The sequence below is a fragment of the Salvelinus alpinus genome, chromosome 28 (genome assembly GCF_045679555.1).
Source record: "Salvelinus alpinus chromosome 28, SLU_Salpinus.1, whole genome shotgun sequence".
Classification (NCBI taxonomy): Eukaryota; Metazoa; Chordata; class Actinopteri; order Salmoniformes; family Salmonidae; genus Salvelinus; species Salvelinus alpinus.
This window is the reverse complement of record NC_092113.1, coordinates 17,909,434-17,935,044: the sequence shown is the minus strand read 5'-3', so window position 1 is coordinate 17,935,044 and position 25,611 is coordinate 17,909,434.

The following is a 25,611-nucleotide window of genomic DNA, read 5'->3' as shown; positions in this document are numbered from 1 at the left end:
TTGATAGACAACAATAATTTTTTCACCTCTTCCACACTCACTTCACGAAATTAAAAATAACAATGCTTGAATTTCTTAATTTTACCAGTTATACTTGGATGTGTAGGGTAAACGTTTCTTTGCTAATCTTACCAATGAAATAAAATCATTAAAGTAATTTGCAATATCAGTGGGTTTTGTGATGAATCCCCAAAATGTCCTTAGTCATTATAGGTACTCCAAAGCTTTTTACTATCATTCTTTATATAATTTATCTTTGCTTTTTGGTACAGTTTCTTCTTCTTTTTATTCAGTTTAGTCACATGATTTCTCAATTTGCATTACGATGGCCAACCAGTTGTGCAGCTAGACTTATTTGCCATTCCTTTAACCTCATCCCTCTCAACCATACAATTTTTAAACTCCTCATCAATCCACAGGGATTTAAAAGTTTTTACAGACATTTTATTAATGGGTGCATGCTTATTAGTAACTGGAATAAGCAATTTCATAAATGTGTCAAGTGCAGCGGCTGGTTGCTCCTTATTACACACCACAGACCAACAAATATTCTCTACATCAACAGCAACAAAAATTATTGTATGACCTCATATACACTATATTAGACCTAGCCTTTGGAACTTTGGTTTTCCTAGATATGGCTACTATATTGTGGATACTGCTTTAAAGCAAATTTCTGCAGCATTAGTTAAGATGTGATCATTCCTGTGCTGTTTGTAACTACCCTGGTAGATTGACTGATAGCCAGGCACTGTTTACAGTTTGAAGCTTTTTCTTGAGTGGGCAGCTTGATGAAAGACAGTCCATATTTAAATCACCCAGAAAATATAACTCTGTTGATATTACATACATTATCAAGCATTTCACACATGTTATCCAGATACTGACTGTTAGCACTTAGTGGTCTATAGCAGCTTCCCACAAGAATGGGTTTTAGGTGAGGCAGATTAACCTGTAGCCAGGGGCGCCGCCAGGGATTTTTGGCCCCATGAAAAGATATCACATTGGGCCGCACTACCACAGGCCACACCAACCCTGCGCAATTGCTGTAACCACACACCTCCAGAACCCAGTCGACCCATTCAAAGCTTTAAATAACTCTGCCTTTGCAGGCTTGAAACTCTCTTGTAGTCCAATATTTACTGTATGATATTTACTGACAGTGAGCTGTGAAAATATAACACTGTGCAGACATGCATGCAACATTCTGCATACAGTGGAATTCATTATTTGTTGCAAGACTGATACCCTCTATAAGAAATGTGATAAAGGCCATCTTTTACAGTCTAAATGTAATTTTAATGGTAAAATTATTTAATGGAAAATTCTCTTAACATTAATGAATAACTTAAAATAAATATAACTTAAACATACATTAACCTCTTCAATTAAAATAAATTAACATTATCATCTATAGAATGATATAACAAACAAAATAATAAAATCAGCAGCAGATTTTTTAACTAAGTATACATACCAACTAGAAAATAAGCAGCTGTAAAAGTGGAAATGGAAAACAAAATTGAAATGAAAAGGCCTGATGGTGGCGCTAGAGGAAAGGTCAAGTGGTCACCAAATCAATAGGTTTCTTCCACTTGGAGTCTTGATTGTGCACAACAAATTTTATGGCAATCCAGCCATTACTTTGAGATATATCTTGTTCTCAGTCTTGTTCTCAGCCTGTGGACATCGTGTGTAGTGTTCCCCTATCCATAGCCATGCCATTTAACAGTTATCACTGGCCCTTGCTCAGCCTTACTCACCAACCATGCGCCGAGCCTTCTTGCTAGCAAAGTCACTGATCAGCTTGTTTTTCAACATCTTCACTTTGTCTGTCTCTTTCTGTGCACTTTCTCTCATTTTCTCCATCCTCATCATCTGCATTGGTACTGCCAGCACTGTATTTCACCTCTTCCTCCACTTCCACACTCCTCCCTGACAAAACTGTATCACTTGAAGAGGGTCCTGGCTCTGTAGAGTGTACATGACGCATATGATAATATATCCTATAATATAATACCATTTGTAATAACATCATAACCAAAATGTCAGTTACTACCATCTTGTTGACTTAAATTAACTGCATGCACCACAGAAAAAATTTAACAGCACTGAATCCTGCAGAATATTGACCCAAATGACCTGCCGTTACGTATCACCACCACTAGATGTCAGTAAACAACCATATTTCAGTCTGCATCAAAGCCATGGAGACATACGTTGGCCATTTGACCATTTTAAGGTATTATTTTAACATTGGCAGTCACTTATACAGACTGAGTCACTATACAGACTATAGGCTGTTTTTGTTTCATATAATGATCATTATTTGGAAAAATAATTACAGTGTTTGAATTCTTATCATCGAAAAGGATTTAATAATTTGTATTCTTTTCATAATAATAAAAAAAGAAATTCCCACGGACCCCCTGCAATTATGCCAACTGACATGTCATTCACCACAATGCTGCTCACCTCCTCCTTCAGTTATGAGTAGGGCTGGTTCAGGGGTATGGGGATGGGGAGACGGGGCTGCTGAGCCTGGCACCAGGCAGGGGCAGGGACAACTGATTTAGTATGAATAGCTTGCTAAAAGTTTGCCTGCATTGATTAAATGTCAGCTAAAAGAGGAGCGAAATGTAAACACTCAGAATTTTCTGTGAAGATATTAAGTAACTAATTTTAAGGGGGCAAAAGTTGCCTATTTCACTATGGACTAAGCGAAGCCAGATTTATCTTTAGGAAGCTGAGACATGATGCTCCAACGGCACTCCTCACTTGCAATTCACTGCTAGCAAGTACCGTTCCGCGCCTGGTTTGGGGGCAGGACCGAACCATTTCATGTAAATAGAGAGAGGGAGGGTCTCTCTGGATGTTTACTTTTTGCCGAAAATAAAAAGAAAACGTTAGTTTAATTAGTACATTGTAAGTAAAATATTATATTAATGATGATAGGTAAAAAAAAATCAATATTGAATTATTAACCTAATGTTCTAATAATTTTTTAGGGACCCTGTCAGTCACAGGCCCTTAGAATCTTCTCTAAGCTTTACAGGAATGTGGTTCTGAATATTAACAGTAACAACTCCACCATTGGCATTTCTGTATTTTCTGTAGATGTTATAACCATGTATTGCTACCACTGTATCATCAAAGGTTTATCTAAGTGAGTTTCAGAGATAGTCAGAATATGAATGTAATCTGTTACTAGCAAGTTATTGATTTCATGAACCTTGTTTCTAACAGTATAACTCTGTTTCATAGGAACATGATTACTGCATACAATAGCAGTGGGATCAGCAGAGGGATTCAGGGCAGTTAGAGGGACATAAATTAGGTTACTTACATTGTGTCTACCAGTGGCGGTCAGTGCCGTTTAAGATGAGGGAGGACAATACATTTTTTCATGAGCATGGCCTTATTTCTATTACAGCATATTTCATGACTCTTATTCATATTCCATTCACCTAGTTCACTGTAACAGCGATAGGTTTCGGCTACTACATGATACTTGAATTTTCCCATTACCTATCATGAGGTTGCTACAACCTAGCCTATGAATGAAAATGTACAATGCAGGTGCACACAGATCAATAAACAAATTTGAGGTGACAGTGACAAATGCACAGACAGTGACGTAAAATACCACCTTGCACAATCTTGCCTGCATCTAGCTGATATACGGTATAATAATTAGGGCAACAGTTGCAAACAAGAGTTTCTATTGGACAAATTCAGGTATGTTTATCCCCGTTTGCTTCCGTTTTAAGAAACATTTTTCAACAGCATCGGCGGAATGAATACACTCCTTATCACGCATAAACACAGTTCACTTTCATTGGAGCCACGTTTTATTCCTTCTTGCATCTTTGCGCTTTCCCCCTCTGACCTCTTCCCTTCGCTTGTGGACTTCAATGCACAACACATCAGCTGTATGTGACCAGGTGAAAAAACCTTTCCAAGCCAAACCACTACAGACAGCCCTCGTTGTCACCATATTAGCTAAAGTAATGTCATAGTCAGCATAGCTAATAGAACTAACGCGTTAGTAAACCAACTACAATCATGCAGTGACGTTGGTGTACAGTCACTAAGCAGTTACACCAGTGGGCCCCAGTGGCAATAAATTAGTAATACCAAAAGCTTATCTTGACTTGGAAGAGTTCCAGTGTTGTGTCATAGCCAGCTAGCTAACATAGCATCCCTCTGATTTAGCAAGGTGTTTCAGTAAGCTAAACTAGCTAGCTGCATTTGCAAGCTAAGTAAGTGAAACTGAAAGTGAAAAAAAATGACAATCGCTCTATCTATTTCTCTCTTGCTTCTCCTTCATTTTGGAATAAATTTGTTCAAAACTGTTCAACTATTGTCGTTCTCTCTCTTTGAGTCAACTACTCACCATATTTGATACACTGCAGTGCTAGCTAGCTGTAGTTTATGCTTTCAGTACTAGATTAATTATCTGATCCTTTGATTGGGTGGACAACATGTCAGTTCATGCTGGAAGAGCTCTGATAGGCTGGAGGACGTCCTCTGGAAGTTGTCATAATTACTGTGTAAGTCTATGGAAAAGGGGTGAGAACCATGAGCCTCCTAGGTTTTGTATTGAAGTCAATGTACCCAGAGGAGGACGGAAGCTAGTTTTCCTCCAGCTACACCATGGTGCTACCCTACGAAGTGCTGTTGAGGCTACTGTAGACCTTCTTTGCAAAATAGTGTTTTAATCTGTTTTTTGTTGTTGTAATATTTAGTATAGTTTTATTTAAAAAGGATAACTTTTTATGTTTTTGCAATTACATTTTTTATGAAATTCACTGAGGAGGATGGTCTTCCCCTTCCTCCTCTTAGGAGCCCCAACTGTTGTCTGCCAACGCCCCTGGGATAATGTACATTTTCTGAAGCATTATGACAACTCAGCGACACAATGGTAGGGATTAACTGAGCTTGGGTCATTGATAATCATTGTCTCAACTAGAGGTCGACCGATTAATCGGCATGGCCGATTAATTAGGGTTGATTTCAAGTTTTCATAACAATCGGTAATCGGCCTTTTTGGATGCCGATTATGGCCGATTTACATTGCAATCCACGAGGAAACTGCGTGGCAGGCTGACCACCTGTTACGCGAGTGCAGCATCAAAAGGACCTTGTGGCTGCAAGGAGCCAAGGTAAGTTGCTAGCTAGCATTAAACGTATCTTATAAAAAACAATCAATCTTCACATAATCACTATTCAACTACACATGGTTGATGATATTACTAGGTTAACTAGCTTGTCCTGCGTTGCATATAATCAATGGCCTGCCTGTTAATTTATCATCGAATCACAGCCTACTTCAACTTCGCCAAACGGGTGATGATTTAACAAAAGCGCATTCATGAAAAATGTACCTAACCATAAACATCAATGCCTTTCTTAAAATCAATACACAGAAGTATATATTTTTAAACCTGCATATTTAGTTAAAAGAAAATCATGTTAGCAGGCAATATTAACTAGGGAAATAGTGTCAGGGTATAGCAGAGTCAGAGTCAGGGTATATGCAACAGAGTCAGGGTGTATGCAACAGTTTGGGCCACCTGGCTTGTTGCGAACTGTGAACTAATTTTCCAGAATTTTCCATAATTATGACATAACATTGAAGGTTGTGCAATGTAACAGCAATATTTAGACTTAAGGTTGCCACCCGTTCAATAAAATACGGAACGGTTCCTTATTTCACTGAAAGATTAAACGTTTTGTTTTCAAAATGATACGTTTCCGGATTTGACCATATTAATGACCAAAAACTCGTATTTCTGTGTTTATTGTATTATAATTAAGTCTATGATTTCATATTTGATAGAGCAGTCTGACTGAGCGGTGGTAGGCAGCAGCAGGCTCGTAAGCATTCATTCAAACAGCACTTTACTGCATTTGCCAGCAGCTCTTAGCAATTCTTGAAGCACAGCGCTGTTTATGACTTCAAGCCTATCAACTCCTGAGATTAGGCTGACAATACTAAACTGCCTCTAAGAACATCCAATAGTGAAAGGGATATGAAATACAAATGGTATAGAGAGAAATAGTCAATGTGTCATAATTCCTATAATAACTACAACCTAAAACTTCTTAACTTCTCTTGGGTAGGGGGCAGCATTCGGAATTTTGGATGAAAAGATTAGGCTGGCAATACTAAACTGCCTCTAAGAACATCCAATAGTGAAAGGGATATGAAATACAAATGGTATAGATAGAAATAGTCAATGTGTCATAATTCCTATAATAACTACAACCTAAAACTTCTTAACTTCTCTTGGGTAGGGGGCAGCATTCGGAATTTTGGATGAAAAGCATGCCCAAATGAAACTGCCAGCTACTCATCCCCAGAAGATAAGATATGCATATTATTAGTGGATTTGGATAGAAAACACTCTGAAGTTTCTAAAACTGTTTGAATCATGTCTGTGAGTATAACAGAACTTATTTAGCAGGCGAAACCCAGAGGACAAACCATTCAGACTTTTTTTTTTTGAGGTCACTCTCTTTTCAATGAGATTTCATTGGGAAACAAGATTTCTAAGGGACCTTCTTGCAGTTCCTACCGCTTCCACTGGATGTCAACAGTCTTTAGAAATTGGTTGAGGTTATTCCTTTGTGTAATGAAGAAGTACGGCCATCTTGAAGGAGGGTCACTCGAAGTGTCCTGTTTGTTAGAAGCCGTGACCAGAAAGCTAGCTACAGTTGGTTTTAATCCTGTATTGAACACAGATCATCCCGTCTTCAATTTTATCGATTATTTACGTAAAAAAATACCTAAAGTTGTATTACAAAAGTAGTTTGACATTTTTTGGCAAAGTTTACATGTAACCTTTGAGATATTTTGTAGTCACGTTTCACAATTTGGAACCGGTGTTTTTCTGGATCAAACGCGCCAAATAAATTGATATTTTGGATATATATCGACGGAATTAATCGAACAAAAGGACCATTTGTGATGTTTATGGGACATATTGGAGTGCCAACAACAGAAGCTCGTCAAAGGTAAGGCATGAATTATATTTTTATTTCTGCGTTTTGTGTCGCGCCTGCAGGGTTGAAATATGCTTCTCTCTCTTTGTTTACAATGGTGCTATCCTCAGAAAATAGCATCGTTTGCTTTCGCCGAAAAGCCTATTTGAATTCTGACATGTTGGCTGGATTCACAACCAGTGTAGCTTTAATTTGGTATCTTTCATGTGTGATTTAATGAAAGTTTGATTTTTATAGTAATTTTTATAGTAATTAATTTTAATTTGGCGCCCTGCATTTTCTCTGTCTTTTTGCCAAGTGAGACAGTAGCGTCCCGCCTAAACTCAGATTTTTGGATATAAATATGAACTGTACCGAACAAAACATACATGTATTGTGTAACATGAAGTCCTATGAGTGTCATCTGATGAAGATCATCAAAGGTTAGTGATTCATTTTATCTCTATTTCTGCTTTTTGTTACTCCTCTCTTTGGCTGGAAAAATGGCTGTCTTTTTCTGTGACTTGGCTCTGACCTAACATAATCGTTTGGTGTGCTTTCGTCGTAAAACCTTTTTGAAATCGGACACTTTGGCTGGATTTACAACAAGTGTATCTTTAAAATGGTGTAAAATACTTGTATGTTTGAGGAATTTAAATTATGGGATTTCTGTTGTTTTGAATTTGGCGCCCTGCAGTTTCACTGGCTGTTGACGAGGTGGGACGCTACCGTCCCACATACCCTAGTGAGGTTAACTGGGAATATTGAAGAACTGGGAATATTGAACCACCAGCTTTCATATGTTCTCATGTTCTGAGCAAGGAACTTAAACGTTAGCTTTTTTACATGGTACATATTGCACTTTTACTTCTCCAACACTGTGTTTTTGTATTATATAAACCAAATTGAACATGTTTCATTATCATTTTGAGACAAATAGAAATAGATTTGATTTATGTATTATATTAAGTTAAAATGAAAGTGTTCATTGATAATTCAGTATTGTTCTAATTGTCATTATTACAAATATATATAAATCGTCGATTAATCGGTATCGGCTTTTTTTGGTCCTCCAATAATCGGTATCGGCGTTGAAAAATCATAATAGGTCAACCTCTAGTCTCAACGCAGCCTTATAGTGCTGTGAAAGGATCCATGAACCTAAATTATTTTGGTGGATCCCATCCTCTTGTTTCCAAAAGGTATTGAAATTGTCAACAAAAGTTACACCCATTGAGCTGCAATAATCACGTAGTCAGTTTTGAAGAGAAAGCATCCTGCTAAAGCGTTCAATTTCCCAATTGAGGCTACAGGGCCAGACACGGTGGGTATTTTATTAGTGTCTAACAGAAAATCTATCAGCTCATTAATCATACAAATATATAAAGATTTATGTGCAACAGCAGGCACAAATACATTAAAACAAACTAAAAGTACATTTAACAGAGCTATAAATAGTACTTTAAGAGCATATTAGCTTTATAATATGAAGGGGAAAGGGAATACCTAGTCAGTTGCACAACTGAATGCATTCAACCGAAATGTATCTTCCGCATTTAACCCAACCCCTCTGAATCTGAGAGACACTCATGGCTCAAGCATCCATTGATCTATTAATTCACAGGAACACATCCATCCATTGATCTATTAATTCCTCCTGTCACTTGTCACACTACATACAAGAGCAGATACTTATCCACTATTGTTCAGTGGAAAAAAGACATGCTCGCAACAGTCTTACTATCATGTAGATGGCGCCGACAGAGATGGCAGCTTCGCTTCAAGTCCTTAGGAAACTGTGCAGTATTTTGTTTTTTTATGTATTATTTCTTACATTGTTAGCCAGAAAACCTTAAGTGTTATTACATACAGCCTGGAAGAACTATTGGATATCAGAGAGATGCCAATTTACCAGCACAACCAGCACTACGACCAGGAATACGACTTTCCTAAATCGGATCCTTTGTCTGCACCTCCCAGGGCATTTGAACTGAATTCAGAGGCCGACCCAAAACATTCCCGTTGGAGGGGAGGGTGCCGGAGCGGTCTTCAAGTGAGGCTTCGGATGCGTGCACACCACCCACCGCTCCCGAGTATATTACTTGCTAATGTCCAGTCCCTAGTTAACAAAGTCGACAAAATTAGTGCAAGAGTTGTTTTCCAAAGAGATATCCGGGATTGTAACATACTCTGTTTCACGGAGACATGGCTAGCTGGGGACATGCTGTCGGAGTCCGTACAGCCAACGGGATTTTCAATGCATCGCGCCGACAGGAACAAACATCTCTCCAGTAAGAAGAAGGGCGGGGGTGTATGTTTCATGATTAACGACTCATGGTGTAATTGTAACAACATACAAGAACTCAAGTTCTTTTGTTCACCTCACCTAGAATTCCTCACAATCAAATGCCAACCGTATTATATCCCAAGTGAACTCTACTCGGTTATCTTCACAGCCGTGTATATCCCCCCGCAAGCGGATACCATGATGGCCATCAAGCTACTTCACTGGACTTTATGCAAACTGGAAACCATATATCCTGAGGCTGCATTTATTGTAGCTGGGGATTTTAAGAAAGCTAATCCGAGAACAAGGCTACCTAAATTCTATCCACATATCGATTGCAGTACACGAGTGAGTAACACACTCGACCACTGCTACTCTAACTTCCGCGATGTATCAAGGCCCTCCCCCGCCCTCCTTTTGGCAAATCTGACCATGACTCCATCTTGTTGATCCCCTCCTATAGGCAGAAATTAAAACAGGAAGCGCCCGTGCTTTGGTCTATCCAACGCTGGTCTGGCCAATCGGATTCCACGCTTCAAGATTGCTTCAATCACATGGACTGGGATATGTCTTGGGTAGCCTCAGACAAAACATTGACGTATAGGCTGACTCGGTGAGCGAGTTTATAAGGAAGTGTATAGGAGATGTTGTACCCACTGTGACTATTAAAACCTCCCCTAACCTGAAACCATGGATTGATGGCAGCATTCGCGCAAAACTGAAAGCTTGAGGACAAGCTTGAGGACAATACAGTGTCACCGACACGACCTGTTACCAAAGACTGTGGGCTCTCCTTCTCTGTGGCCAATGTGAGTAAAACATTTAAACGTGTCAACCCTCTCAAGGCTGCTGGCCCAAACGGCATCCCTAGCCGCATCCTCAGAGCATGCGCAGACCAGCTGGCTGGTGTGTACTGATATATTCAATCAATCCCTACCCCAGTCTGCTGTCCCCACATGCTTCAAGATGGCCACCATTGTTCCTGTTTCCAAGAAAGCTATGGGAACTTAACTAAATGACTATCGGCCCGTAGCACTCACTTCTGTCATCATGAAGTACTTTGAGAGACTAGTTAAGGATCATATCACCTACACCCTACCTGTTACTTTAGACCCACTCCAATTTGCTTACCGCCCCAATAGGTCCACAGACGATGCTATCACCATCACACTGCACACTGCCCAATCCCATCTGGACAAAAGGAATACCTACAGTGGGGAGAACAAGTATTTGATACACTGCCGATTTTGCAGGTTTTCCTACTTACAAAGCATGTAGAGGTCTGTAATTTTTATCATAGGTACACTTCAACTGTGAGAGAAGGAATCTAAAACAAAAATCCAGAAAATCACATTGTATGATTTTTAATTAATTAATTTGCATTTTATTGCATGACATAAGTATTTGATACATCAGAAAAGCAGAACTGAATATTTGGTACAGAAACCTTAGTTTGCAATTACAGAGATCATACGTTTCCTGTAGTTCTTGACCAGGTTTGCACACACTGCAGCAGGGATTTTGGCCCACTCCTCCATACAGACCTTCTCCAGATCCTTCAGGTTTCGGGGCTGTCGCTGGGCAATACGGACTTTCGGCTCCCTCCAAAGATTTTCTATTGGGTTCAGGTCTGGAGACTGGCTAGGCCACTCCAGGACCTTGAGATTCTTCTTACGGAGCCACTCCTTAGTTGCCCTGGCTGTGTGTTTCGGGTCGTTGTCATGCTGGAAGACCCAGCCACGACCCATCTTCAATGCTCTTACTGAGGGAAGGAGGTTGTTGGTCAAGATCTCGCGATACATGGCCCCATCCATCCTCCCTTCAATACGGTGCAGTCGTCCTGTCCCCTTTGCAGAAAAGCATCCCCAAAGAATGATGTTTCCACCTCCATGCTTCACGGTTGGGATGGTGTTCTTGGGGTTGTACTCATCCTTCTATTCCTCCAAACACGGCGAGTGGAGTTTAGACCAAAAAGCTCTATTTTTGTCTCATCAGACCACATGACCTTCTCCCATTCCTCCTCTGGATCATCCAGATGGTCATTGGCAAACTTCAGACGGGCCTGGACATGCGCTGGCTTGAGCAGGGGGACCTTGCGTGCGCTGCAGGATTTTAATCCATGACGGCGTAGTGTGTTACTAATGGTTTTCTTTGAGACTGTGGTCCCAGCTCTCTTCAGGTCATTGACCAGGATCTGCCGTGTAGTTCTGGGCTGATCCCTCACATTCCTCATGATCATTGATGCCCCACGAGGTGAGATCTTGCATGGAGCCCCAGACCGAGGGTGATTGACCGTCATCTTGAACTTCTTCCATTTTCTAATAATTGTGCCAACAGTTGTTGCCTTCTCACCAAGCTGCTTGGCTATTGTCCTGTAGCCCATCCCAGCCTTGTACAGGTCTACAATTTATCCCTGATGTCCTTACACAGCTCTCTGGTCTTGGCCATTGTGGAGAGGTTGGAGTCTGTTTGATTGAGTGTGTGGACAGGTGTCTTTTATACAGGTAACGAGTTCAAACAGGTGCAGTTAATACAGGTAATGAGTGGAGAACAGGAGGGCTTCTTAAAGAAAAACTAACAGGTCTGTGAGAGCCGGAATTCTTACTGGTTGGTAGGTGATCAAATACTTATGTCATGCAATAAAATGCAAATTAATTACTTAAAAATCATACAATGTGATTTTCTGGATTTTTGTTTTAGATTCCGTCTCTCACAGTTGAAGTGTACCTATGATAAAAATGACAGACCTCTACATGCTTTGTAAGTAGGAAAACCTGCAAAATCGGCAGTGTATCAAATACTTGTTCTCCCCACTGTATGTAAGAATGCTGTTCATTGACTACAGCTCAACATTCAACACCATAGTACCCTCCAAACTCATCATTAAGCTTGAGACCCTGGGTCTCGACCCCACCCTATGCCACTGGGTCCTGGTGTTAAACAAACAAAATATATATTTTTTATTTTAGATTCTTCAAACTAGCCACCCTTTGCCTTGATGACAGCTTTGCACACACTTGGCATTCTCTCAACCAGCTTCACCTGGAATGCTTTTCCAACAGACTTGAAGGAGATCCCACATATGCTGAGCACTTATTGGATGCTTTTCCTTCACTCTGCGGTCCAACTCATCCCAAGCCATCTCATTTGGGTTGAGGTCGGGTGATTGTGGAGGCCAGGTCATCTGATGCAGCACAATCACTCTCCTTCTTGGTCAAATAGCCCTTACACAGCCTGGAGGTGTGTTTTGGGTCATTTGTCCTGTTAAAAAACAAATGATAGTCCCACTAAGCCCAAACCAGATGGGATGGCGTATTGCTGCAGAATGCTGTGGTAGCCATGCTTGTTAAGTGTGCCTTGAATTCTAAATAAATCACTGACAGTGTCACCAACAAAGCACCCCCACACCATCACACGACCTCCTCCATGCTTCACGGTGGGAACCACACATGCGGAGATCATCCGTTCCCCTACTCTGCATCTTACGAAGACACGGTGGTTGGAACCAAAAATCTCAAATTTGGACTCACAAGACCAAAGGACAGATTTCCACCGGTCTAATGTCCATTGCTCGTGTTTCTTGGCCCAGGCAAATCTCTTCTCATTGGTGTCCTTTAGTAGTGGTTTCTTTGCAGCAATTCGACCATTAAGGCCTGATTCACGCAGTCTCCTCTGAACAGTTGATGTTGAGATGTGTCTGTTACTTGAACTCTGTGACGCATTTATTTGGGCTGCAATCTGAGGTACATTTATTCTAATGAACCTGTCCTCTGCAGCAGAGGTAACTCTGGGTTTTCCTTTCCTGTTGCGGTATTCATGAGAGTCAATTAAATCATAGCGCTTGATGTTATTTGCAATTGCATTGACTGACCTTCATGTCTTAAAGTAATGATGGACTGTCGTTTCTCTTTGCTTATTTGAGCTATTCTTGCCATAATATGGACTTGGTCTTTGACCAAATAGGGCTATCTTCTGTATACCACCCCCTACCTTGTCACAACACAACTGATTGGCTCAAACGTATTAAGAAGGAAAGAAATTCCACAAATTAACTTTTAACAAAATACACCGGTTAATTGAAATGCGTTCCAGGTGACTACTTCATGATCTGGTGGAGAGAATGCCAAGTGTGCAAAGCTGTCGTCAAGGCAAAGTGTGGCTACTTTGAAGAATCTCAAATATAAAATATATTTTGATTTGTTTAACACTTTTTTGGTTACTAAATGTGTTATTTCATAGTTTTGATGTCTTCACTATTATTCTATGTAGAAAATAGTAAAAATAAAGAAAAAGCCTTGAATGAGTAGGTGTGTCCAAACTTTTGACTGGTACTGTATATATTTAATTTTGTTTGTTGTTGAATTTTCATTGTTAGACATACAAGTCTGTAAAAACACCAGGAAATCAACTCCAAGTGATTTTCATTTTGGAAATCTGTTCCCAAATATTCCCACTCATAATAGAGAGACGTGATCATATAAAAATAATAATTGATTGGATTGATATAGTGCTTTTCTACCAACTGAGGTAGTCAAACGCTTTACATAGTGTTGGGAAACTCACCTCATCCACCATCAATGTGTAGCACCCACTTCAGTGATGCACGGTGACCATTTTTGTGCCAGAACACACATCAACTATCAGGTGGAGAAGTGAGGAGTGATATATGCCAATTAGGAACGAGGGGGATTTCTTTATTTTTATTTCAATTTTTATATAACCTTTTATTTAACTAGGCAAGTCAGTTTAAGAACAAATTCTTATTTACAAAGGGAAAGGGGGATACCTAGTCAGTTGTTCAACTGAATGCCTTCTGCATTTAACCCAACCCCTCTGAATCAGAGAGGTGCACGGGGCTGTCTTAATCGACATCCACGTCTTCGGCGCCCGGGGAACAGTGGGTTATTGCTTTGCTCATGGGCAGAAAGACAGCTTTTTACCTTGTCAGCTCTGGGATTAATCTTTCGGTTACTGGCCCAAAGCTGTAACCACTAGGCTACCTGCCGCCTGACGATGGTCTACCAAAAGGCAAAAGGCCTCCTGTGGGTGGCACAGGATCAAAACACACATCACGACAAGAGACACCACAACACTACATAAAGAGAGACCTAAGACAACAACATAGCATGGCAGCAACACATGACAACACAACATGGCAGCAGCACAAAACATGGTACAAACATTATTGGGCACAGACAACAGCACAATGGGCAAGAAGGTAGAGACAACTCAAAGCAGCCACAACTGTCAGTAAGAGTGTCCATGATTGAGTCATTGAATGCAGAGATTGAGATAAAACTGTCCAGTTTGAGTGTTTTATTTGCAGCCTGTTCCAGTCGCTAGCTGCAGCGAACTGAAAAGAGGAGCGATCCAGGGATGTGTGTACTTAGGGGACCTTTAACAGAATGTGACTGGCAGAACTGGTGTTGTGTGTGGAGGATGAGGGCTGCAGTAGGTATCTCAGATAGGGGGAGTGAGGCCTAAGAGGGTTTTATAAATAAGCATCAACCAGTGGGTCTTGCGACGGGTATACAGAGAGGACCAGTTTACAGAGGAGTATAGAGTGCAGTGATGTGTCCTATAAGTAGCATTGGTGGCAAATCTGATGGCCGAATGGGGATGATTAGGTGGCCATAATGGGATGTGGCCAGGTTGGGAATTTAGCCATGACACCGGGGTGAACACCCCTATATAAGTTCCATGGGAGTTTGAATGACCACAGAGAGTCAGGACACCCATTTTAACGTCCCATCCGAAAGACTGCACCCTACACAGTGCAACTCAATATTTGGAAGGTTTTCCTAATGTTTGGTATACTCAATGTATACCCCTTGATTATAGCTTATGCCTTAATTGTAGTAGCGCAACTGTGTTATGATATCATAACTAGAACGATAAGAAACTATTACTGGAAATAGTCAATGGGATAGTTTTTGTTGTCATGGGCCACTTTTAAAACAAATGATGTGGCTGGCCACCCCTTTACAACTTGGAAGGCATGGTTTTGCAGGTATTAAAAGTGAACAAGACAGTTTCGATAAGCAATTGTCCTCAAACAACTCGTTTCAAGGTGAAATCACTGAAGGAGAAAACCTAAAACCTCAGTTTTGAGTTAAAGCAGCTGACAATCTGCAGCAGATGTTGTTTATTTAAAGCATAATTCACCCATCAACTCAGTGGCCTTGGGGTTAGTGTCGGCCCTGAGATTGGAAGGTTGGGTTTGATCACCAGTTTAGTCAGACCAAAGACTCTAAAAAGCGGAACCCAATGCATCTCTGCTTGGCACTCTACATTAAGCAGATTCATTTGGGGTAAGGCATTGCAATAGTCTAGCGTCCTGTCCAGGGGGTATACTTGTATATCAAGTTGCCTCACACTACTGAAACAGGAGATAGGCTTCTGCCCCATGGGCTGTTATAGCTGGGACAAGGCTAATTATAATGCACCCAGAGGTAACGTTATATCCCATACATTTTTCACCAAACCTAAACTTCGTAAGCTTGTTGATTATGTTTAATATGTGAAATGCAAAGTTTTTTATGTTGTTGACCCCGTATGATGGTAAAACTGAATTTCCGACTGCGGATTATGCCGTTACGTATCACAGATACCAGCTTCATGAGATACCAGCTTCATGAGGCAGTCACCTGGAACAGGTTAGTCGAGGTAATTGAGGTAGTACTGTATGTACATGGAGGTAGAGTTAAAGTGACTATGCATACATAATAAACAGAGTACAGCAGCGTAAAAGAGGGGGGTGGTGGGGACAATGCTAATAGTCTGGGTAGCCATTTGATTAGCTTTTCAGGAGTCTTATGGTTTGGGGGTAGAAGCTGTTAAGAAGCCTTTTGGACCTAGACTTGGCGCTACAGTACTGCTTGCCGTGCGGTAGCAGAGGGAACAGTCTATGACTAGGGTGGCTGGAGTCTTTGACCATTTTTAAGGCCTTCCTCTGACGCCGCCTGGTATAGAGGTCCTGGATGGCAGGAAGCTTGGCCCCAGTGATGTACTGGGCTACCCTCTGTAGTGCCTTGCGGTCGGAGGCCGAGCAGTTGCCATACCAGGCAGTGATGCAACCAGTCAGGATGCTCTCAATGGTGCAGCTGTAGAACTTCTTGAGGATCTGAGGACCCATGCCAAATCTTTTCAGTCTCCGGAGAGGGAATAGGTTTTGTTGTGCCCTCTTCATGACTGTCTTGGTGTGTTTGGACCATGATACATGATAGTTTGTTGGTGATGTGGACACCAAGGAACTTGAAGCTCTCAACCTGCTCCACTACAGCCCCGTTGAGGAGAATGGGGGCGTACTCGGTCCTACTTTTCCTGTAGTCCACAATCATCTCCTTTGTCTCGATCACGTTGAGGGTGAGGTTGTTATCCTGGCACCACACGGCCAGGTCTCTGACCTGCCCTCCCTATAGGCTGTCTCATCGTTGTCGGTGATCAGGCCTACCACTGTTGTGTCTGCAAATCTAATGATGGTGTTGGTGTCGGTGTCGTGCCTGGCCATGCAGTCATGAGTGAACAGGGAGTACAGGAGGGGACTGAGCACGCACCCCTGAGGGGCCCCCGTGTTGAGGATCAGCGTGGCAGATGTGTTGTTACCTACACTTACCACCTGGGGGAGAGCCGCCAGGAAGTCCAGGATCCAGTTGCAGAGGGAGGTGTTTAGTCCCACGGTCCTTAGCTTAGTGATGAGTTTTGAGGGCACTATGGTGTTGAACGCTGAGCTGTAGTCAATGAACAGCATTCTCACATAGGTGTTCCTTTTGTCCAGGTGGCATAGGGCAGTGTGGAGTGCAATAGAGATTGCAGATCTGTGGATCTGTTGGGGCTGTATGCAAATTGGAGTGGGTCTAGGGTTTCTGGGATACTGGTGTTGATGTGAGCCATGACCAGCCTTTCAAAGCACTTCATGGCTACAGATGTGAGTGCTATGGGTCGGTAGTCATTTAGGCAGATTATTGTAAGGAAGAATTTGTTCTTAACTGACTTGCCTAGTTCAATAAAAAAACGTAGTGTTCTTGGGCACAGGGACTATGGTGGTCTGCTTGAAACATGTTGGTATTACAGACTCAGTCAGGGTCAGGTTAAAAATATCAGTGAAGACACTTGCCAGTTGGTCAGCGCATGCTCGGAGTCCTGGTAATCCGTCTGGCCCTGCGGCCTTGTGAATGTTGACTTGTTTAAAGGTCTTACACACATCAGCTTCGGAGAGCGTGATCACACAGTCGTCCGGGACAGCTGATGCTCTCATGCATGATTTAGTATTGCTTGCCTAAAAGCGAGCATAGAAGTAATTTAGCTTGTCTGGTAGGCTCGTGTCACTGGGCAGCTCGTGGCTGTGCTTCCCTTTGTAGTCTGTAATAGTTTGCAAGCCCTGCCACGTCTGACAAGCATCAGAGCCAGTGTATGCCAGTGTAGTACGATTCAATCTTAGGCTTGTATTGACACTTTGCCTGTTTGATGGTTCGTCTGAGGGCATAGCGGGATTTCTTATAAGCTTCCGGGTTAGAGTCCCGCTCATTGAAAGCAGCAGCTCTACCCTGGAGCATTGCAACATAATTGTAATGTATGTAATTCATTTCAAATTACTAAACAAAGTTGTTATTTTTTCGCATGCATTGTATGCCTTCTCTAATAAAATAGAAAAATTCAGGGCACAGCAGGAAAGTGCTGATGGCACAGCTGTTGTTCAGCTTGTGCAGAATGAGAGGTACTCCTCAGTTAGTTTTTAACAGTGCAGTTGTTAGATCAATTAACGTAATTGATCTCCCTGGTCAAAGTAGTTAGAATCTTTCTGCATCCTCCATCGATGGTCCCCCACCAGCAGTCGCTTCCAGACTGCACTCCACAGACTGCAGAGTAACAGATTGAAGACCAATCTGCAGGGAACCTTCAGTCTGGTGCTAGTCTGGCCTGGTGTTCCTCTGTGGCCTGAGGAGAAAAAATGCATAATGATAATTTATATTTTTTGCTGAACATATTTCTGTTGCTAACGGTCTATTGTTGGATGGTAATACAATAATTGTACAGCAGCTTTTGTCACTTTTTAATGTTTTTTTGTTTCGATTTTGTTACGATTACCTTTAACATATTATTTTGACTGTATTATCTGTTATTAATAGATGGTCAAGGTATTGCCAACTGCCTGTCCAAAAGGCTTGCCACGGTCGGCAGTAGCATAAAAAACGCAAATGGGTACCATCTGAGGAGACAAGGTTTGTCCTCACAGCTCCCACAGGCACTGGTGTATGAAGATGCAGTGCAGGTGGACAGCACTGTTTGGCACTGGAGAGCAGGAGGAGCAGAGGATGATGGGGAGGTTCAAATCAATCAAAGGCTCTTTGTGCTCCATTCCCTCAGAGAACGGGCGTGTGAAGAGAAGTGGTACATTGATGATGTCTTCACTGCCAAGAAGTTCTACTTATATGAGCAAGAACTGTGTGTTTTCCAGACAAGGGTGGAATAGTAGATGGCTACCAGATTGAGTTGCTCTTATTTGCTTACGTTAGCTAACATTAGTCAAAGATAGAACAAACACACAAACATGTTTACTCTGCTGAAGGTAACTACCAGTCTAGCAGTGACTACCAGGACTGTAACGTTAGCTAACGTAGCTCATTTACCCAGTCTAGCTAACATTACCTCTAATGGAAAATCTTCCGTTTTGTTGTGAAGGTTGAAACAGATGGTATCGCATCACTTCTCAGCTGTTGTCTAAAATCCGTTCAGCCTGAAAATCCCTCTGATAATCTTTGGTTACAGTAAGCATCATTCTTGATAGCCGCAAACCACTGGCAGCATCTGGGTAAAACAGTGGTAGGTAGAACGGTTAAAAATAATTTGAAAAGCACAAACATAGAACACAGAAATGTATGAATAAAAAAGCACCAACATAAAATTACTTATAGTTTCCTATTTCTTCAAAAGTAAATTAAATCAGAAAAGTGCAAGGGTGTCCATATATTTGTCTGGCACTGTAAGTTCACGATATCAGGAATGTCGGACTCAGCTAGTTTGTTGCAACATTAAGCAGAATATAATCGTCACTTTAGCATGTGAGTCCCACGAGGATAGCCATCGCAGGCCTCTGCATCAATTCCTTCCTTGTATTAATTGTTTTCAGTTGTTTTCACTTTTATTTGGAAAATACTTGAACCTATAAATGTAAATATACACTTTGTTTTCTTTTCTCCACAAAGAAGAACTATTTCCATACTCCCTATTAAGGATATCAGAGGCATCAGAAATATATTTATATTGACTTTATTTAATCAAAGATCAAGTTGCTGTTTTGGATGACTGATATGAACTACAATTATGGCAGAATGCATCCTTGTGTATTCACATGATAAACTCATGTTCTAAAAATCATGTCATTTTTCAGTTCTAGATCCTGTCATTTTTCAGTTCTAGAGTCAGTTCTAGATCCTGTCATTTTTCAGTTCTAGAGTCAGATCATCGTCAGATCAAATTGCTTCGAAGAAGAAGGTTGTCTCTTGATAGCATGGTCAGCATGATGCTCATAAAACTTTTCTAATTTACAGTATTTAGCCAAAAACCTGGTTATCTCTGCCAGAGTAGCGGACATGAGCCGAGGAATGGTTGCTCATGGTCACGTGAAGGTGTAGCCCCACCTGCGACTTCAAAATCAGTGTCTGCCCTCGGCCCAATAGGAAATCTCCTCTTGGTGTAATGGTAAGACGTTGGTTTCTCCTGCAGTAGATTCAGGGTTTGTATCTGCACTGTCACACCAGGAAGCTGAAACTTGGCCGCAAGTGGAACTTCCAGCAAGACAATAACCCCAAGCACACATCAAAATCCTGTCTGGATTTTTTATTGAGAAATGTGATTAAAATCCAACTGCTAAACTGTCACTCAGGCTGTCAGACTGAAAATTACTATTGCTATTACATTCATTTCAGTTTGCATGAAGACTTTTCATCTATTCCACACCCCATGAAGGCCATCGCTACAGAACGAAGTCATTCAGAGATGAATGTAGCTACACACTATAGAAGGAGAGAGAGTAACATACAATACTTTTTCTCCACCTTTCCCTACCCCATCTTTCTGCACAATGATAACAAAGCCTTTTCCCTGTCATTTGAATTAGTTAGTATGCTTATCCCTCTCGTTCAGTCATCAAACCATTCACTGCTCCGCCAGTTGTGTGGGAAACTTTGATCTCGTCTCTCCCTCCTCCACTGATAAATATGGGCTGAGAGGGGTGGTGGGAGTACCCTTGATGTATTGAGCATTTGGTGAAGAGTGAAGAAAAAGACCATTGATTTTGTTTTGGGTAAACACACTGTAGAGTTAAAAAAAAAAAAAAAAATTGAAGAACAAGAAAATCCAGAGGATGACACATGGAAGTGTAAAAACACTTATTTCCAGTGTAGTCCTCAGGTAATGAATTAAAAGTGAAAAGCTGAAATAAGTATTCAACCCCTTTGTTATGGCAAGCCTAAATACGTTTAGGAGTAAAGATTTGCTTAATAAGTCACATAATAGAACCCCACAGTGGAGGTGTCATAATACCCTTAAAACCTAGCGGTCAAATGGTTCCAATCATTGTCTGGAAAGGCCTGTAGTACTTAGATTCCTAAATCCTACAGGCCGACCAGACAGCTGGGGACCTATCGGGCCAGCCATCCGGCAGGACCTAGCTGTCTTGAAGGCCAGCTGGACCTCTGGCCAGCCAGCCATACCTAGCTGTCTGTCTGGCCGGCAGGACCTAGAAATCTGTCAGGCCGGGCCAGACAGCTTGATCCAGCTGGCCAGATTTCTAGGTCCGGCCAGACAGACAGCTAGGCCTGGGCGGCCCGACCTAGCTATCTGGCAGACCGGACTTCCAGAACTAGCAATCCAGCATGCCGGCCGATCGGATCTATCTGTCTCGTCGGCTGGCAGGACCTAGTTGTCTGGCCGGCCTGCCATACCTATCTGGCCAGCCAGACAGCTAGGTACGGCCGGCCGGCCAACAAGACAGATGGATCGGCCGGCATGCCGGATAAATGTCTGGCCGGCTGGACCTAGGTATACAGTGCATTTGGAAAGTATTCAGACCCCTTGACTTTTTCCACATTTTGTTACGTTACAGCCTTATTCTAAAATGGATTAAATTGTTTTTTCCCTCATCAATTTACACAAAATACCACATAATGACAAAGCAAAACCTTTTTTATTTTTTTAACGAAAAATAAAAACCTGAAATATCACATTTAAATAAGTATTCAGACCCTTTACTCAGTACTGTTGAAGCACCTTTGGCAGTGATTACAGCCTCGCTACAAGCTTTGCACACTTGTATTTGGGGAGTTTCTCCCAATCTGCTCTGAAGATCCTCTCAAGCTTTGTCAGGTTGGTTGGTGAGCGTTGCTGCACAGCTATTTTCAGGTCTCTCCAGAGATGTTCGGTCGGGTTCAAGTCCGGGCTATGGCTGGGCCACTCAAGGATATTGAGATTTGTCCCAAAGACACTCCAGTGTTGTCTTGGCTGTGTGCTTAGGGACATTGTCCTGTTGGAAGGCGAACCTTCGCCCCAGTCTGAGGTCCTGAGCACTCTGGTGCAGGTTTTCATCAAAGATCTCTCTGTACTTTGCTCCATTCATATTTCCCTCGAACTTGACAAGTCTTCCAGTCCCTGCCGCTGAAAAACATCCCGACAGCATGATGCTGCCACCACCATGCTTCACCATAGGGATGGTACCAGGTTTCCTCCAGACGTGACACTTGGTATTCAGGCCAAAGAGTTCAATCTTGGTTTCATCAGACCAGTAAATCTTGTATTTCATGGTCTGAGAGTCCTTTAGGTGCCTTTTGGCAAACTCCAAGTGGGCTGTCATTTGCCTTTACTGAGGAGTGGCTTATGTCTGGCCACTCTACCATAAAGGCATTGGTTGAGTACTGCAGAGATGCTTGTCCTTCTGGAAGGGTATCCAATCTCCACAGAGAAACTTTGAAGCTCTCAGAGTGACCATCGGGTTCTTGGTCACCTCCCTGACCAAGGCCCTTCTCCCCCGATTGCTCAGTTTCGCCGTGCGGCCAGCTCTAGGAAGCGTCTTGGTGGTTACACATGTCTTCCATTTTTAAGAATGATGGAGGCCACTGGGTTCTTGGAGACCTTCAACGCTGCAGAACTTTTTTGGTATCCTTCCAACAGATCTGTGCCTCGACACAATCCTGTCTCGGAGCTCTACGGACATTTCCTTCAACCTAATGGCTTGGTTTTTGCTCTGACGGGCACTGTCAACTGTGGAACCTTATATATGTAACGGATGTGAAATGGCTAGCTAGTTAGCGGGTACGCGCTAATAGCGTTTCAATAATTTACGTCACTTGCTCTGAAACCTAGAAGTAGTGTTTCCCCTTGCAGAGGGGGCTTTTGTGGAGCGATGGGTAACGATGCTTCGTGGGTGACTGTTGTTGATGTGTGCAGAAGGTCCCTGGTTCGCGCCCGAGGTCGGAGCGAGGGGACGTACTAAAGTTATACTGTTACATATAGACAGCTGTGACTTTCCAAATCATGTCCAATTAATTGAATTTACCCCAGGTGGACTCCAATGGAGTTGTAGAAACTTCTCAATAATGATCAATGGAAACAGGATGTAACTGAGCTCCATTTCGAGTCCCATAGCAAAGAGTCTGAATATTTATGTTAAGGTATTTCTGTTTTTCATTTTTAATACATTTGCAAAATATTCTAAAATGCTGTTTTCACTTGGTCATTATGGGGTATTGTGAGAAAAAAAAGTATTTAATACATTTTAGAATTGTTTTATTTATTTAACTAGGCAAGTCAGTTATGAACAAATTCTTCTTTACAATAACGGCCTAGGAACAGTGAACTGCCTTGTTCAGGGGCAGAATGACAGATTTATACCTTGTTAGCTCGGGGATTCGATCTAGCAACCTTTTGGTTACTGGTTCAACGTTCTAACCACTAGGCTACCTGCTGTAACGTAACAAAATGTGGAAAAAGGGAAGGGGTCTGAATACTTTCCGAATGCACTGTAATGCAACATATTTTTTTGTGATTAAACCATCAGTAGAGTTGAAAATGCAATGGAAACCCATTTAACTTGTATTTTTTTATTTGGAACATGGGTATTTAACCATAAAAGGTATTTGTATGTGTACTACATCATCATTCAGCCATTTTGGCACAGTAACTGTTTGCAGGATCTATGAGATGTACCTATATACATATTTGTAGCTTTATAATAGGAGCTTAGTATAGGAGCTTAGTGATGATAAAGAGCTCTCTGCTTAAAGGCATAAAGGAGGCCTATTGGTGTGCACATACAACATACTACTACTATTTTCCAAGGGCACATCTGTGTGGAGATATGAAGAGAACAGAGGCTAGCTTGGTAAAGAAAGGAGTAACGGAACTTCTGTTATCACTTGTTTGTGCGCAATGACCTCACACACCCGATACACATAGCCATAAGAAGAAAACAAGGTAGCTTATGATGCCCCGATCTGCCGGGGAGGGGTGGAACCAACCATGACTAAGTCGTTTTTAGGTTTCTATATAAACCCCTTGCTTTTCTGTTTTATTGGGCTCTCAGAGATCACCTACAGATGGTAGTTGACTAGCTCCATTATTGCAATAATTAATCGGTATTAAAGGTTGATTGATTGAAGAAATTGAGTCTCTTCTCCCTTACTTGATTAGAATTTCCACGACAACTCACTACCCAAACCAGACGCAACTTGTTTCAAGCGGCCAAGAGACCTCGTGATCTCCTACTACGATCTAGTGGACAAACTTGGAATCAGACAGGGGACAGATTTACATCAATGGATAGGTAGAGACTTTCTCGTATGTATGTCACTCCTGTAAGACAAAAATAGAAGGCATGGCACGTTGCTCAAGCTGCTGTATCTCGGGCTCTGTAGTAGTGGTAGTTGTTTCTGACATCTTAATCAGAATTCTACAGTTCTTGCCTTTAACAGTACTAAGCATGTATTTGCAGAACTTATAGTTTAGAAACCGAAATGTACTTTGAGGGTAGCATACAATATAATGTGTTGTTTAGAAAATGCCACCAGAGTTTAACAGAATAAGTTCAAGGTTAGAATGTGTAGAGAGAAGTCCATAAATGGAATCTAGCTATATTTACGGTCTCATAGCTATAAAGCGGAGACCCTAAGCTCTGACATGTATAGCATGTTACTGTACAGCCACTACGTTCCAACTTAGGCGCTGAAATCGGTGACCAAATCTATAATTTTCCTACAGTATAACGGGTTGTGATTGTAAAGGGCTATGAGGTCAATAAGTTTGAAGGTGGAATCAGCATGTAATATTTATTTATTTGATGAGTTCAACCACGGAACAAACTAGATAACATGATCATTTACAATGGTGGAAAGAATGGCATGTGCTCCTTCATGCAATATCCGCAGGACAATATTAAAGTGAAGCTGCTCACCCAGCGATATGGATGCAAGACTAACTAAAAACTGTTTACTTTCAGACTTCAGAAATATCGAATTAACGTGTAGACTCAGAGGAAGCAAAGCAGAACATTGCAGGTAAAACTGTTATGTATGCTGTAGGTAGATGTGGCAGTTATCTATGATATCGGAGAACCATGGATATTACATGTACAGTGCCTTCAGAAAGTATTCATACCCCTTGACATACACCACATTTTGTGTTACAGTTTGAATTCAAAATGGATTAAAAAAAAATATATATAAAAATCTCATCCATCTTCACACAATACCCCATAATGACAAAGTGAAAACATGTTTTTAGAAATGTTGGCAAATTTATTGAAAATTAAATACAGAAATATCTAATTTACATAAGTATTCCCACCCCTGAGTCAATACATGTTAGAATCACCTTTGGCAGCAATTACAGCTGTGAGTCTTTCTGGGCAAGGCTCTAAGATCTTTGCACACCTGGATTGCACAATACTTCAAGCTCTGTTGTTGATCACTGCTAGAAAGCCATGTTCAAGTCTTGTAACTAGGCCACCCAGTAACATTCAATGCCATCTTGGTAAGCAACTCCAGTGTATATTTGGCCTTGTGTTTTAGGTTATTGTCCTGCTGAAAGGTGAATTTGTCTCCCAGTGTCTGTTGGAAAGTAGACAGAACTAGGATTTTGCTTGTGATTAGCTCTATTCCGTTTCTTTTCATCCCCCCAAAAACTGTAGTCCTTGCCGATGACAAGCATACCCATAACATGATGCAGCCACCACCATGCTTGAAAATAAGAATAGTGCTCAGTGATGTGTTGGATTTGCCCCAAATGTAACGCTTTGTATTCAGGACAAAGTTAATTTCTTTGCCACATTTTTTGCAGTTTGACTT